This window comes from Mustela erminea, chromosome 17, assembly GCF_009829155.1.
Source record: "Mustela erminea isolate mMusErm1 chromosome 17, mMusErm1.Pri, whole genome shotgun sequence".
Classification (NCBI taxonomy): domain Eukaryota; kingdom Metazoa; phylum Chordata; class Mammalia; order Carnivora; family Mustelidae; genus Mustela; species Mustela erminea.
In genome coordinates this window covers 39,097,450-39,113,079 of record NC_045630.1, presented here as the reverse complement: position 1 = coordinate 39,113,079, position 15,630 = coordinate 39,097,450, and the positions used below count along the sequence as shown (strand labels likewise).

Below are 15,630 nucleotides of genomic sequence, written 5' to 3'. Positions count from 1 at the left end.
TCAGGAGACATATGATGTGAATTTATCCTATCACTGATGACCATACATTTGATGTCTTCTTTAATATGGTATCTGCCAGATTTATCCACTGTAAAGGTACCTTTTTCCTGTTTGTATTTAATACTAATCTGTAGGCAATAACTTAAGGTGACGTGACTATCTTGTTCCATCACAAATGTTTACCTAATGAGTTTTATACCCCATTGATAATCCTTGCATGAGTTGATTATATAGGTGGTTGTGGAGTAGTGATTTTTTTTAAGTTCTATTATTCCTTTTACATTTATAAACCAGTGTTGTTCTGAAGAGAATTCCCATTCCCTCTCTTAACAATATCCTTATGCATTCATACATTCTTGTTTATTTATGGTTATCATACATGCCTTTTATTTTCTTTATGGATGTTCTTTATGGATGTCCTATGTTTGTCTTGTTGGATACTTTCTATGCAGCTCCTGTGTCCTTTTGACAAACACCCATCATTCTTTGTGTACTCTCTTGCTCTCTGAAACAACGGAATGTTCCAGACTTACACTGTATTTTTCCTTGCCCCAGGAATGAAATCAGCATGGAATCTCAATGGAGCCTATTTCCTTTAAGAGTACAGAATGGAATTTGGAAACCAAGATCTGCTGATTTGCTTACTGCTATAATTTAACATCTTAAAAACAGAGAAGGTTTCTAGCTTATTTTCTGTCACCAGTGCGTAAGCACATGATCCTGCTCAGTGTAGGTGCTCAATAAACACATGTTGAATGTCGACGTCCTGTGAAATGCATGCACTTACAGAAATTACTTTGTATTTTTTAAGGGTATTAGAATTTGGAGTATCTTTCATCCACAGGGTCTCCACTCACATTTTATTATGTCATATTGGCTATCCCAGACTTGGGCTTGGAATGGAATCTTAAACAAACTTATTATTTTTCGTTTAGGAAAACTGACCTAGTCATAAGTGCACTCTCATTTTTAGGTGTCATTTTTTATAAGGATAACTATAACTTTGTGTGTGTGTGTGTGTGTGTGTGTGTCCACGCAGAGGACCACATATGCAGCATATGTGCAACAAAAAGAAATTTGAGATTTAGTGTTAAATTTTTTCCCCCAAATTTACAAGTCCTATAATTTCAAGGTTGCCCACTCCTTAGTTGTTTGCTGATTCTCAGTGTGTCCAGACACAAGTGGAAGAAGGGTATCCATACCTCTTCTCTATGAGAGGAGCTGAGTTCTTTACACTGTATTTGGATGGCACTGCAGACGCTGTGATTTGGACTCTACTTCTACCAAACATTGAGTTTTAAAATAGGAATTAGGCATCTTTCTTGCTCACGCTACTTATTTTTTTTTTTTTCCTGAACTAACATTAGTTCCAAGGAGGTGAATTAAATGGCTTACTAGATTTTTTTTTCCTCTTCTTTCAAAAGCTACAATTTTCCGAAATGGCAGCCTGCCAGTAAGAGTAGAGTCGTGCGGCGCCTCTCTTGTGAATTTAATCTGTGGCTGCTGGCTAAAAGCTGAAAGGGCCATTTTTCAAGCAGCACTTAGGTTTTAGGAGCCAAGAGGGTCCTAAAATCTAAAGTGTCTCTACTTTTACTGGGGGGAAAAAAAGTTAATTTTTTTTTAAACCAGGAAAGAGTCAATGTTTTCACTAGTTTTTCTCTTTCTCAGCCATCGTAATTAAGAAAACCGTTTACTCAAGAGCTCTTCCTAGCACACACTGGCATACAATATATTTTCCTGAAAGCATCAGTAGTGTAGAAGCCACCTTCAGTATTCCTATCTGAAACCTGGATAGGGATGTTTCAAATATGCATCTTTTATGATTTTGTTTATGTAATTAACATTTTCTATCCATCTTCAGTAAATAAATATAATACACAGTTACATGCTTACATGGGCCTTCATTTGTAAGCCAATGAACTAGACATTGCTCATATTATAAAAGCATTTTGTTTACATAAGGAAAGGTGCAGCACGTTATGCTACAGCAACATATTTTAAATAATGTTTTTGCTATAATTATCACCCATAACACTGAAGGCAACCCCCTAGGACTTCCATACCTAATGAAAGGAGAAAAGGAACTTCAACATTTTCTAAAGAAAACAAAGAGAGGACTCTGCTTCTAGGTGAAATACTCTAATGGCAGAATGATTTGAAGAAATCATTGAACAAATATGTGATTTATAAATAACAAACTCCAATAAGTCTTCCTTGGCAGCTTAGGTATTCCTGGTGCTGATTCCAGGCATTGCCTGGTCAGAGATGGCTCAGGGTTAGAAAGCCCTCATTCTTTTTGCTGAGGAACTTTTCTCTCTGGGTTCAAGTTTCTGTTATCAGAAATGGCCCCTTCTAAAAGGACAGATCCCAGGACAGCTTTTTCTTGACCTTCACCTCTTCATACACGCTTAAAATAATTCTAACAGTCAATTTAATTCTAACAGAACAAATTTATTGATTGTCAACAGGACGCACTGTGCTCGCACCAGGTTGCCTGTTACTTTGATGCCCTTTTTTTTTTTTTTTAAACTGCCACCAGAAAAACTAGCCTCTCTCTTTGCTTTAGCCAGCTGCACTTTGCAGTTGCTAGAAGTCAAACACCACTCATCTAAGGAAAGTTTAGTTTGAGTCTTAATTATAATCTACAGCAGCACTTGACTAAAGGTGAAATTTTTCATCACAATTTGTTAAAAAGGAGATAATGTTCATTAATTATATTCAGTCCATTTAGATCCATAAAAACAATCTAATGCATGGTATAGGTAGATGATTTAAAGGAAATTATATAATGAAAACTCAGTTGGTTCATTTTCTGTGAGGTATAGAAATTATATGAAACAAGCATTCTAGGGACTGAATAAGGAATGTCTAGGAATTATGCCAAATGAAATGTTGTCATTAATGCCCAAAATATTTGATAAGTTATTCATTTGACATCCTTTGTAAGAAAAGCGTAGTTAAAAATTAAAATGTCCACTCATGGTTAATTGCTAACAACCTATTGATAAGAGATTGATTAACGAATAATGGGCTACCATGCACTCCACTAAAAATAGCTCACTATAAATTGACTTTTTCAAGATACATTCTCTAGTAAAAAATGCAATTTGTTAACCAGTATGTATCACATGATCTCATGTCTGATATTACCTATATGTATATATAATTATGATATATATTTTTTAAATACGAAATCAAGTCTACAACCAATACATATATGTATGCATACTTTCCATACACACACACACACACACACACGCACGCACACATAATGAACATGTATCAATTTTACACTCAGAGGAAAAAAGCATTTTTTAAATAAAGAGGACTCTTTAGTGATATGGTAAAATACTGACAAAGTACAAAACTTAGAGAAAAAAGTCACAAAGCAGCCTTATCGTGGTGATCCCAACATTATTAAAGAAATGTGCATACTCTCATGCATTCAAAGGAAGCATATATAGTTGCATGGAGAAAAAAAAAAAAACTGAAATAGTCACCAAAATGTGGAAAGTGCCTATTTTTTGAAGGTAGAGTATGGTCGTTTTCTTTTTCCTTCTGTTATTTTCTTCATTATCCTTTTCTTTATATATTCCATCCTCTAACAAATAGCAACTATTTTTCAATCAAGCACTTTTTAAAAGAAAAAGACTGTACATAAGAGAATTTATTGAAGTACTGTTTGTAACAGTACTTGGAAATATGGAAATATTTCCAAATGGAAAGATACACACAGACAGTTAATATTGCTTACCCTGAATGTGGGTGGGGATGGGGACAGAAAGATAGGAATGAAGAAGTGTAGAGATTATATAATGCATATGAGTGTGTGTCTGTGCATAGTGTGTATACAGGTATGTATGTGAGTAACAGAAGACAGGAATGCCTTGAGGCCATCCTCAGGTATTGTCTTGGATTATCTTCCTAAATTAAAAAATTAAGAACTATGTTGTTGCCATTCTCTTGCTTCAAGGATCAACTCTGCCAGGAAGTTGTATTTCTATACCAGTTACCTACCTCAGTTGTTTCTCTTGGCCTTAAATCCTTCTGCTGTGGCTTCTCCCTTTTTCCCATCTCCCTGTCACTGAGGTCTCAACTGTCCAAATCTTGGCACCAAAAGCCTTTCCCATTATAAAATGTTTATTATGACAATTTTGTACCACATGGACTCTACCATCTTATAAATTACCACATGTTACCTCTTCCACCTATTTTGGATTTTAACATTAGTTTCCAGTTCATCATTTCCCAAACTGTATTCCATAGAACGCTAGTATATTGAAAGATGTGGAAGATGTTTCTTTAATATGAATGGTGAATATGTCTACTATTTGTTTAACAGACAGTATTTCTTAACACACAGGACTAGAGGAAAGAGAACTGTCCTGGGATCCACCTCTAGCTTTATTATAATTTTCCAGATGATCATAGGCATCCTTCTCTCTCTTGAGTCTCCAGTTGTTCACTACAAAATAACAACTTAAACAAGAGCCTCTCTGAGGTCATATCCAACCACGAATCTACAAACATTCAAGTAACGTCCAGGATGAGAGTCTTTAAGTTATTTTCAGATAAAGAAACTTTTTCAAAAAGCTAGTTCCCACAAAGCTGCAACAGAGTGCACTAAGTATCAAATAAGAAATCTGATTTTTTAAAGTATACATCCTTGCAGTTAAGTAACCAAAAGAAATCTGAAAAAGGAGTAACCAAAGCAAAATTTTGTTTCCCTTTAGATATTTACATTAGTCTGTGAACTTACACATAATAAATAATAGATGCTTGGTCAAACTCCTGAATTTTCTGAGAATTGTGATGTTTTAAAACAACATTTCTTTCTTAATCTCATATATTAATACTATATTCAATTTTGTATCCTAAACACCAATTTGAAAAGATCTATCCAGATTTATTCACTCATTCGTTTCTGAATTAGGAATGTGAAGTATCAGAACTGAGTTTAACTCATAAGTTCTTATGCTTGGGAAACCCCATTAAATCCTCTCCACTTTAAGGGTGCCTGGGTGGCTCAGTCGTTAGGCATCTGCCTTCAGCTCAGGTCATGGTCCCAGGGTCCTGGGATCAAGTCCTGCATTGGGCTCCTTGCTTGGCGGGAAGCCTGCTTCTCTTTCTCCTGCTCCCTCTGCTTGCGTTCCCTCTCTCGCTGTGTATCTCTCTGTCAAATAAATGAATAAAATCTTAAAAAAAAAATCCTCTCCACTTTAATTTCTTCTTTGGCAGGAGCAACAAGGTCAATACCTGGCACACAGTGGCTGAGCAGTAATTGGCACTTTTTAAAAAGATGTTTCTTTAAAGAAAAATGAAGAGATTCAGACATACATAATTATGTAAAAGTCTCTCTGAACTTGTACAGAATTTGTTGACCCAGTGATTTTCAAACTTATTTATAAGTAATAACTTTTCTTTAGTGCATCTCTATTAATACTTATATGTAACACAAATATTTCTTGGGTATTCTAAACCTACCTTGAAATAAAACACAGTTATGATTTTATCACTTAAACTGTCATTTAATCTCTTTCAATGAGATTTTAATGTCTTATTTTTTAGAGTCAAAGTAGGACTGATAATATAATGTGTACTCAATGAATACTTGTTAAATTAATCTTAAAAGAACATATAAGGAATATGGGCAGGCTAAAGTTTTAGCAGATGTGGTACTCAATATGCTAGCATCTAAACTGGCCCAAGAATATTTGCAAAGAACAAAGAAGATGTTTCTGAGGCTACTGAGACTGCCAAGGGAGCCCAGATTGACTGACTCCTTCTGTCTTTGCCATTTAGTCAGTAGGGATATGCTGCAGGACACAGTGACTTCCCATTCAGCAAGACCAACTATATAATTTGTAGGGTCCAGAGGAAGATGAAAATGCAGATCCTTTGCTCAGAAATTATTAAGAAAACAGTAAAAGCAGAGCATCAGACCAACAGAGCATCGGACCAACAGCAGTGTGAGGCTCAGTGTGTTTATACAGATGACATGCCCATGAATGCCCAAGTTTGAGAGGAAAGTCAAAGAGAATAATAGAAACTGGGAAACTGTTCAGTGAGGAAATGATAGTGTACTAACTAAGAAGAATCTGGAGAGTCCTTTACGTAGGACTGGTTTCCTTCTGAATCCTTTCTCCAGACCATAAGGCAGGCAGAAATACTTAAGGTCCTCATGGAAAAGGGAAAAGAGAAGTTCAATCCACGAATGAATGTACACTCTCTGCTTATTCAAAGTGTCACAAGAAGGCTAGCTGATCCCACGGTGACCACTGTTCATGTAAGGAAGGAGGGTGGTCAGTATAAAGATGGAGGGAGGTGGTTTGGGATTCAGAAGGAGCATTTGTAGGAGCAACAATGTTGCTACAGTGAAGCAGTTTCTTTTTAATATAGATAGGAGCTTATAAACATATAATTGAAAAAGAAATTTTAAAAGAACACTATGGGGGCGCCTGGGTGGCTCAGTGGGTTAAGCCTCTGCATTCAGCTCAGGTCATGATCTTAGGGTCCTGGGATCGAGCCCCTCATCGGGCTCTCTGCTCAGCGGGGAGCCTGCTTCCCCCTCTCTCTCTGCCTGCCTCTCTGCCTACTTGTGATCTTTCTCTCTGTCAAATAAATAAATAAATAAAAATCTTTTTAAAAAATAATAAATAAAATAAAATAATAATAATAATAATAAATAGTAAATAAAAAAACACTATGTATCTTGGAACACTCAAAAAATAAAATAAAATTTTTAAAAATTAAAAAAAATTAAACTGCCAAAAACCAAAACAAACAAACCAAAAAACCCCACTGTTATCAAAGAGGTAGGTTAACACATGAAGATACAGTATTATTTCTAAATAACCCAAAGGAATTGTGTTGTCACTTATTCTAAAATAATGACAACATATAAGAAACAACAGTCTACAAGTCAGTTCCCCTTTCAGCACAACAGTGTCAGGACTTTCAAGGACCCACTCCTAGCAAAACTGGTGAAAATTATTTAAAGAAAAAAAACACAGGACAATTTACTGGGAATAGTCTTAAAGTCACATAGCAAATGAAGAAACATTTACTCAAGAAAATCTACAAAAACTCGGTAAGAAAAATGAGAAGTCGGTAGTATTTGATGAAGACCTACTCTTTTCTTCCCTATTCCCAGCTCATTGACTGAAACTTTACTCCAGATTGGGGCAGCCAGGAACTAGAGCGCCCTCTCCCCTCTGTTCCGAAAGGCCTATTATTTTTAGTAAGGAGATGGGGCAGGAGAGAACCAATATATCAACATTTACCATCCTGTCCCCAACTACCAGTTGCTGAGTCTAATTTCCTGACAAGTGCAGCAAAAAGGTAGAGGTTCCCTGCTTCCACCCCATATAGCAGTCATAAGCTGGAAGCTCTGTCTTGGGAATGGCACTGCTAAACATTCTGGAACACCAATTGCTCTTGCCCAAGCTTATAAAATAGAGGTTCTACACTTGGAGAAGCAAGCAAGGAGGGCAAGCAAGAAAATCAGAACCTACTGATCTCCCATCCACAAAGCACTCAGTTTCTAAAGTGAAGATGTAATTAAGAGAGAAGCATGCCGTTGTCCCAATCCCTAGGTTCAGAGTCATGGCTCAGAGTTTTGGCAGGGATGTGGGAGGGCATGGGAGGAGAAGCAAACTGTAAAACAGAGAACTCTGTATCTCTTTCCATAATTGGGAAGAGATTGGAAGATTCATTGGAGATGTCAGCTACACTACTGGCTTTCTAGTTTTCTGAAGATATCTGAGGAATGAGACAGCTAGGAGGAGCCCTCCTGAGGTCAGAACAAATCTCAAACCCTAACCACAAGGATTACTCTGTCAAAGGAGCCTGAATTTGACTGGATTCAACCGTGTAACAATTTATGCCTGGGGACATTGTTGAAAACAATGGAAGAGCGGGCTGCAGAGGAGTTTAACAGCTGGTGTGCTTCAGGAAAAGAGTCAAAGAAACTTGACAAAACCACCATCATTCAAAGGTGACTATGGGCATACTCAAGGCTGCACCCTTGAGGAGAAACATCAAAATCTTCATGAAGTAGATGGAAATAGACTTCTCTATAATAATTCAACTAGTCGCTACAAATTAAAAAAAAAGTCAGTAACAAGCCCCCAGGTGAGTGGAAACCAGTACCCAGAATTGCTATATTAGCTAAAATCCCTAGTTTTCAACAACAACAAAAAAATTATTAGACACGCAAAGAATCAGGAAAGTATGACCAATGCATTGAGGCCAGAGGGGATGCAGAAGCAGGCAACAGAAACTACTTATCAGAGTGATCATATATTGGATTTGACAGATAAATATTTCAAAGTAGTCATTACAGATATGTTCAATAAAGTGAGGAAACCATGATTAAAGAAATAAAGGAAAATATAATGATAATGTCACATCAAATAGAAAATATCAATAAAGAGATAGAAATCATACAAAAGAATCAAATGGAAATTCTGGAGCTATGTCTATGGGAACTGATTTTCTATAAGGGTGCTAAGACAATTCAAGGGGGAAAGAACAGTTTCTTCAAAAATGGTGCTGGAGGGGGTGCCTGGGTGGCTCAGTTGTTAAGCATCTGCCTTCCGTTTAGGTCATGATCCCAGGGTTCTGGGATCAAACCACACATAAGGCTCCCTGCTCAGTGGGTAGCCTGCTTCTCCTTCTCCCCCTCCCCCTGTTCGTGTTCCCTCTCTTGCTGCCCTACTCTGTCAAATAAATAAATCTTTTTTAAAAATTAAAAATAAAAATAGGGGCGCCTGGGTGGCTCAGTGGGTTAAATAAAGCCTCTGCCTTCGGCTCAGGTCATGATTCCAGGGTCCTGGGATTGAGCCCCACATTGGGCTCTCTGCTCGGCAGGAGCCTGCTTCCCCCTCTTTCTCTCTGCCTGCCTCTCTGCCTCCTGTGATCTCTATCTGTCAAATAAATAAATAAAATCTTTTAAATAAATAAATAAATAAATAAAATTTTAAAAAAAATAAATTAGAAAGGATTAATCATCTTCAAGTGGTTGTCAGGTTGTTACGAGAAATGTCAGGGTTGTGCAGTCCAAAGACCATAGGAGGGACTTTGTACTCAGGGGGTAGGATGTGAGTAGGTATTGTAGTTTTCCTTCATAATCACAAGCTGACCAGAGAACCACTAGGTTTCTCAACAGTGACACCTGCCTGCCTTTGCATCACCTTGAGATTGAATGGCTGTGGCAGATCAAATATCTATCATGTATCTTGCATGTACACTCAATAAAAGTCTGACTAATTAAACTGTCTATCATCTTCTACATGTATTTTGAGCAAAAATAAAATATTATGTCAGGGGGTAAAAACAAAAACTCAGGCAACACAAACTAAAACTTAAAACACTAACAACTATTTTCAAAAAACACTTGAAAATGAAAATTATTATGTCAAAAAACAAACAAAATAACAACAAAAACACCATTATCATTAAATAGTCCATATTGGTTAAGAATATCATTCATTCTTCATCCCATTGCCCAAACTGGAAATCCCAACATCATCCCTAGCTCCCCGGCTCCTTCTAAAAAACCATGTCTCCCTATAGATACTGCTTTAGTGATCTCCATGTCCATCATTGCTTTTCTAGACCAGACACTCATCCTTCATTCCTCCCTGAATTATCATTAAGGCTTCTCTAATAAACCGCAGTATTTCTTCCCCTCCAACTCCCATTTTCCACACACATCTAACCTAATCATGTCACCACGATGCTTACAAACCTGCCTACAACATCCAAACTCCATGCCTAAAAGGCTCTTCAAAATCTGCTCCTCTTCTGACTCCCCAGTCTTATTTCCCATCATCTACCAGCAGCACCCTCTTCTGGCTTGTTCCAGCAGCTTACCTCCATTCACCCTTCTATAACAAGCACTGTCTGTGTTTTCCTGCCCCCGGGCCTCTTGCCACTGCCTAATATGATATTTCTCTTTCTCAGTCCCTCTCCCCTGCTCAGTTCTACTTTGACAGTAGTACTCACCTTACTCATCATTTCTCATTTCCTACCTGCAGTGCCCTCTCCTCCCCCTCCCTCAGGCAGAATTAATTTCCTCCTCATCTGTATTCTCATGGCCTCGTATACTTCCTTACTTATCACTTTGTGTTATGGTTATGTCGCTTACATGTCAATAAAATTTTTAAAGGAAAGGACTTATTTAGTATTATATTTTGGCACTGAGCCTGGTATAGAGTAGATACAGATTTTGTTGAATGAAACTTCCAGTGAAAACAATTCAGGCATTATGATCTTTGAACTTCAAGTTCTAAAGTTTCTTTTGAGAGATACTAAGAGTTAATACAGTAATAGGTAAGAGGTCAAACCTGTGCAGACAGCATAGACTCGAGTCATGGTTTATGTCACTCAAGGACTTGTTTAACTTCTCTGGGACTCAATCTCCTCTGCTACGCACTGCTGATGATAGTACTATCAACTTCAAAAAACTGTCCCTAGGAATAAAGAAAATTACCCAAGTCAAGCACGTTCAATAATATCGAGTACACATTAAGTGCTAAATAAATGTTAGCTATATAAAACTTATGTGATATTGATGTGAAGACTCTGCATTACATATTTTTATTTCAAAATTAATACTTCTAATATAATCAGGACATTTAAGGGCATTTAAGATTAAGATTAGGGCTCTTACAAAACTTAGGTATGAGTTACCCCCGATAGTATAAGTAGGAAAAATCAACATTTGAAGGGGTAATTTTTGAGTCAGACAGAACTGGTTTCGAATCCCAACTCAGTCAAAATTAAGCTATGCAAACTTTGGCAAGTCATTTAACCTCGTCTAGCTTTGGTTTCTTGACTTCTAAGATGGGTGTTATAATACATAGTCCACAGACCCACAAAAGATAACAGGAGCCTGGTGGTATATTATATAGGCTCAAAAAAAATGGCAGTAATTATTACCATGAGATCAGCCATCTGTAAAAGAAGCCCATCTTGAAATATGATCTAAGAGTAGATTGTCGAGAAACACTTAAAACCCCCAAGTCAATCAATCTTACTAGACACTTAGCTACAGGAAAATAAGATTGACTGGAAAAAAAAACAGCAATGATTTACTAAAAGAATGTGTTAACAGAAGGGCTGCAATCTGCACAGAATGTGAAATGCACGGAAACACAAGATTCAAGATTTTGACAGTGTTTATCCAACTCTGAGTCAGAAAGGAAAAAAAAGAGACACTGAGTCTAGAAGATGAGTCACAACAGAAGTATACCCTGTGGAGACGCAGAGAAAATTCACCAGGATTTACCATGGCATCATTAAAATATCATTCAAAGTAATCCAACTCCTTTTGCTCTGATTCCACAATCACCAAGCAATATTCCATTTATTAATACATCCTCTCTTGTAACTTCATTCCAGAAACTACCTCCTTGAGTGGCAGAAACAAATACCTGGATATTGGAAGGGTATATTCTCTGGAAATTAATAAATTATTGCTTTTAATAAAATTAGATGCTTGTTGTTATTGTTGTTGTTCATAGAGTTAACATGAACCAAGCTTGATGAGCCAAATGAAGTCTGAGGACACAGCCAAAAATCAGGATGCTTTGCTTTCAACAAGGGGCAAAGTTCCCTGGGTAAGAAAACCCTACCACAGGACTACTGCCCTGAGAAAACCTGTCTAGCTGTCCAGCCCACTCACCTCCATGATATCTCTACTCTGACAGTATGTCTCTAACATCAACCACTAAAGTGTAGTATAAATGACTCAGTTTGAGGATTTTCAGCTCTGAAAAGGACAACCATTAGATGCCATTCTCTTTCTCACACAAAGAATAAGAAGACTCTCAAAATAACATTGGGCATCTTGCTGAAGTCCACACATCAAGTGTTAACAGAAAAGGGGTGAAAATCCTTTGTACCATCCTAGACTCTGATATTATCTCAAGCCCACCTTTATACAGATAGTAATTTTCTCTTATAAAATATTATTTACTATTGCTAAAAGACCAATAACATGAAAGATTATATAAATATTACCTAAATAGGTATATTGATCTTGGTATACTACAAGAATCTACATATGTCCTAAAGCAACCTACAAGTCCCTAAAACTTCGTTAGTAAAATAAAAAAAGACTATCCTTTATCTTTCCACTCTGGTTTTTACTAAGATGTTTCTAACATCTCACCCACAAAAGATATTTTAAAGTTCTTTAAGTAAAAATGGAAACTAGCATTCTATTTTTAAAATACAGTCATATCAACACCACCAAACACAAGCTAAATGCTTCCCAAGTATTTTAAATTAAAGAATTACAGAGAATTTCACAGTTTACTTCTTGATTAAGGATGGCATCTGAAAATATGGACCATTGGTTTTTAAAAGCTTCTCTGCAAGACAAATCTATGAGCCAAAAGGCATGCAAAACTGGGGAAAGAAAAATGAGCCCTAAATTTTATTTCCCAAATCTATTAAATGAAAACATATATCCTCTTAAGAAAAGAGAGAGACACTCCCCTCCCCATTTTACTCTTAAAACTAAGGATGTGTGAAATATTACAGCCCCGTGAGAGCAATATTTGACTCACAACAGACTACATGGTTTCACACCTTTGTTACTACAGTAATCCAAACAGTTGGAGAAATACACAGCCACTCATTCAGTAGAGTTTCTAGGTTACATATGAAATCCAGAAATCTGGGGCACCTGGGTGGCTCAGTGGGTTAAAGCCTCTGCCTTCCACTTGGGTCATGATCTCAGGATCCTGGGATCGAGCCCCAAGTCAGGCTCCCTGCTCATCGGGGAGCCTGCTTCGCCCCCCACCAACGCCCTACTTGTGATCTCTGTCTGTCAAATAAATAAAATCTTAAAAAGAAAAAAAAAAGAAAGAAATCCAGAAATCTCCCCTAAAAATGCAAATTTCCCTTCTGTTTATCATGTGCCTACCACAAAAACATGCTACTAAATGGGCCTGTGGTCAAATCTGTTGAAAATCGTTTATACTGCAACTTCTTCAAATATTTTTAAATGTAATGAAATAGACACATTAAAAAAAAAAATTAGTAAATTAGTGTTAATGTGATCAGAGGTTAAAGAAAAACGAACTCCCCCTTAGTATCATCCATGATTCCAAGTCAAGGCACTAGAGAGAGAGAAGGGTCCAGAAGGCACCTAGACCCTTGTTGGCTCGTGGTGAGCTCCACACGTTCATACCGCGTCACCGAGGCTTGTGAATACGGCAGGACGGCGACGCCCTGGAAAGAAGAGCCCGACTGAGGTAGCCATTAACGATGACAGACCATATGCCCCCAAACTGGTCAAGTCTCAGGAGAGAAATGTTCGACGTGTCAACAGGAACACAGTCGTACAAACACCTGAGCCACTATGCAAGCTCTCCAACGCCCAAGTCCCGTTTAAATCACGCCCGTGTACAAAGTCTTCTTCGTTCCTCAGTCCTGGGGCGTTGGCGCAGCCCACTGCCTTCTCAGAGACCTTCGGGTGCCCACCCCCGTCCACGGGAACACATGGCCTTCTGGTCTGTACCCTATGACCCTGACCCCCTGGCACGGCCCTGACGGCGTGCGGCTGTCAGAATCGCTCTCCAGGAGTTCGGAATGTTGAGAGGAAAACCAGTCAGGCGCCCTGACCTGTGCCCGCTACGGGGCAGCCATGTTGGTCACGTGCGGCGCCACAGAAGTCCCACGGCGGGGAGGAAGGAGAAGAGGAAGGCGGAGAAGCAGGGTGAGGAGAAAAGAGGGAAGCTGAGGCAAACAAAAACAAACAAACCAACCAACCCTGTGATGGCTGTGGGGCCGAGGAGGGGAGGGCAGGGTAAGAGAGACCCATACCGGTTCCCAGTATCATTCCGCGTCCTCTTTCCAGTCCCTCACCTTCGGCGGCGTTTATTTCCTCAGGTTGGACTTTCCCTCGGGCGGGTTTGAGCGAGTCCTGCAGCTTAGTCTAGTCTGGCTCGTGTACCCGCCTCGTGGAGTTGCCCAAGCACGTCCCGCCTTCTCCCCGCCGTGTGGCTCGAGCCGCCTGGAAATCGCGCGCTTCTTCCCTCCCAGCTGCTTCCTGCTCGCAGAAGGCTCTCGAACTCTTTCCGTAGGTGTCGCTTGCTGCCCTAAAGGAGGCAAGTTTCAAATAATCAATCTTTTGTTCTCACTTTGCTCTCGAATTTGGGACTTTGAGGCTCCTTTACGAAAAAGTATTTCCTTTTAAAATCTCCTTACGTGGGTAATCAGAACCAGAAACGGGCAACCAACAGGCTGCGACCACCTCCCGGCTGCACCAGCAACACCTTGCTTTGCCTTCGCTTTGATTTCTGGTTAGTCTGTCTGGGGTGCTTGTTTCCAGGCTTAAAAAAAGAAAAAGAAAGAAAGAAAAGACCTCCTATCTGACTTTCCATATTTTTTAATGATTTAGCACATTGACCTGCCAAAAAGCCCAAGGCTCAAAAACCCTAATAAGGCCTTATAATAATAGAGTTTCTCCTCAGAACAAACTTCCCCTCAAGAGCACCTGAGTCAGCTGGTTCACTCTGTAACAAGCCCCCTAACGAGCTGTGCTGCTACAGATTCCTGCAAAACCGGAGTGGAGGGTGGTGTTCTGGAGCAGGCAACCAGAGGATTCCGGGTACAGTTCAGGCCGATGCAAAGACCCAACATAAAAATATGGATTATTTTTTATAAATATATCAATTAAAAATAGAGTTTTGGAAATTTGAGTCTTACCTTTTATTCGAATTGGGGTTTACAATTTTTCTGAAAGAGATTTCATGCTATTCTTGAAAATACACGTGAAGGTCATGCAGGTCTTCCCCCCCACCCCCACCAATGTGAAAGAGTGAGACTTTTTCATGTCCGTGAACTGTAAGGAATTTTCTCCTGGGCCTTTTGCCATGAGAGATCTTTCTTTGTTTCCCTGTGAGGTGAAAACCTTCTGCCAGGTGACCCACTGGACACACCAAACTCTCTCTGGAAATTGCCTTCCAGTGTTTAAGGGCTACCGAAGAGGTGATTTTTGACCTGTTCTTCTCTCCCCTAAAGGAAAAAAAAAAAAAAGAAAAATTAAAGTACACAGGCTTAAGTTCAATACAAATGTTTTGCAGAAGAGCTATAACCTGATAAAGAGTTCTAGAGCAGAGAGAGGATTGAATTAGCTCAGTGGTAGCATTTCCTCTCCAAAGTGTTCAGACCTGTTGGGAGAAAGTGAGGTGATCTGAACTAGGACTTCTTGAAGTTGCTTCCAGTCATATAGTTTTATTATTACTTCCCAAAATACGCTAACAAATAGTCACAAATAGAAGTCAGGGCTCCAAGGAACTCAGCCTTTATTTAAAACTCATATTAATTAATGGATTTCTACCTGTTCGTCAGAGGCCCTTCTGTAAATTGGATTTTGAGGAGTCAGGCTATAAGACGCAATCTCCATTTTAAGGCTCTCCCTGTCTGGTCTCCTCCTCCTGTCACCCCAGCTCACTTCCTCCGGTACCATGACTCCAGCAACACTTCATGGAGCTAGGGAACCTCAATCTGTTGATCCTGCCACCTTTTCAAGGTCCTCATCCTCCTCATGTCATCACTCCTCCTCTGTAGCAGCTCAGCTTTCCTTGTCCATCATGATAATTGCTCCCTTGG

The 15,630-nt window shown here is 38.9% G+C and overlaps 1 long non-coding RNA gene across 1 annotated transcript; it reads right to left on the bottom strand.

Moving 5' to 3' along the window:
* Nucleotides 1-421: 421 nt before the first annotated feature.
* Nucleotides 422-14,024, bottom strand: LOC116576568. The gene is made up of 3 exons (XR_004280207.1): nucleotides 13,882-14,024; nucleotides 10,350-10,475; nucleotides 422-505 (listed from the first exon to the last, which is right to left on the bottom strand). It is a non-coding gene; the product is annotated as an uncharacterized LOC116576568 (long non-coding RNA).
* Between the last annotated feature and the right edge of the window lie 1,606 nt (nucleotides 14,025-15,630).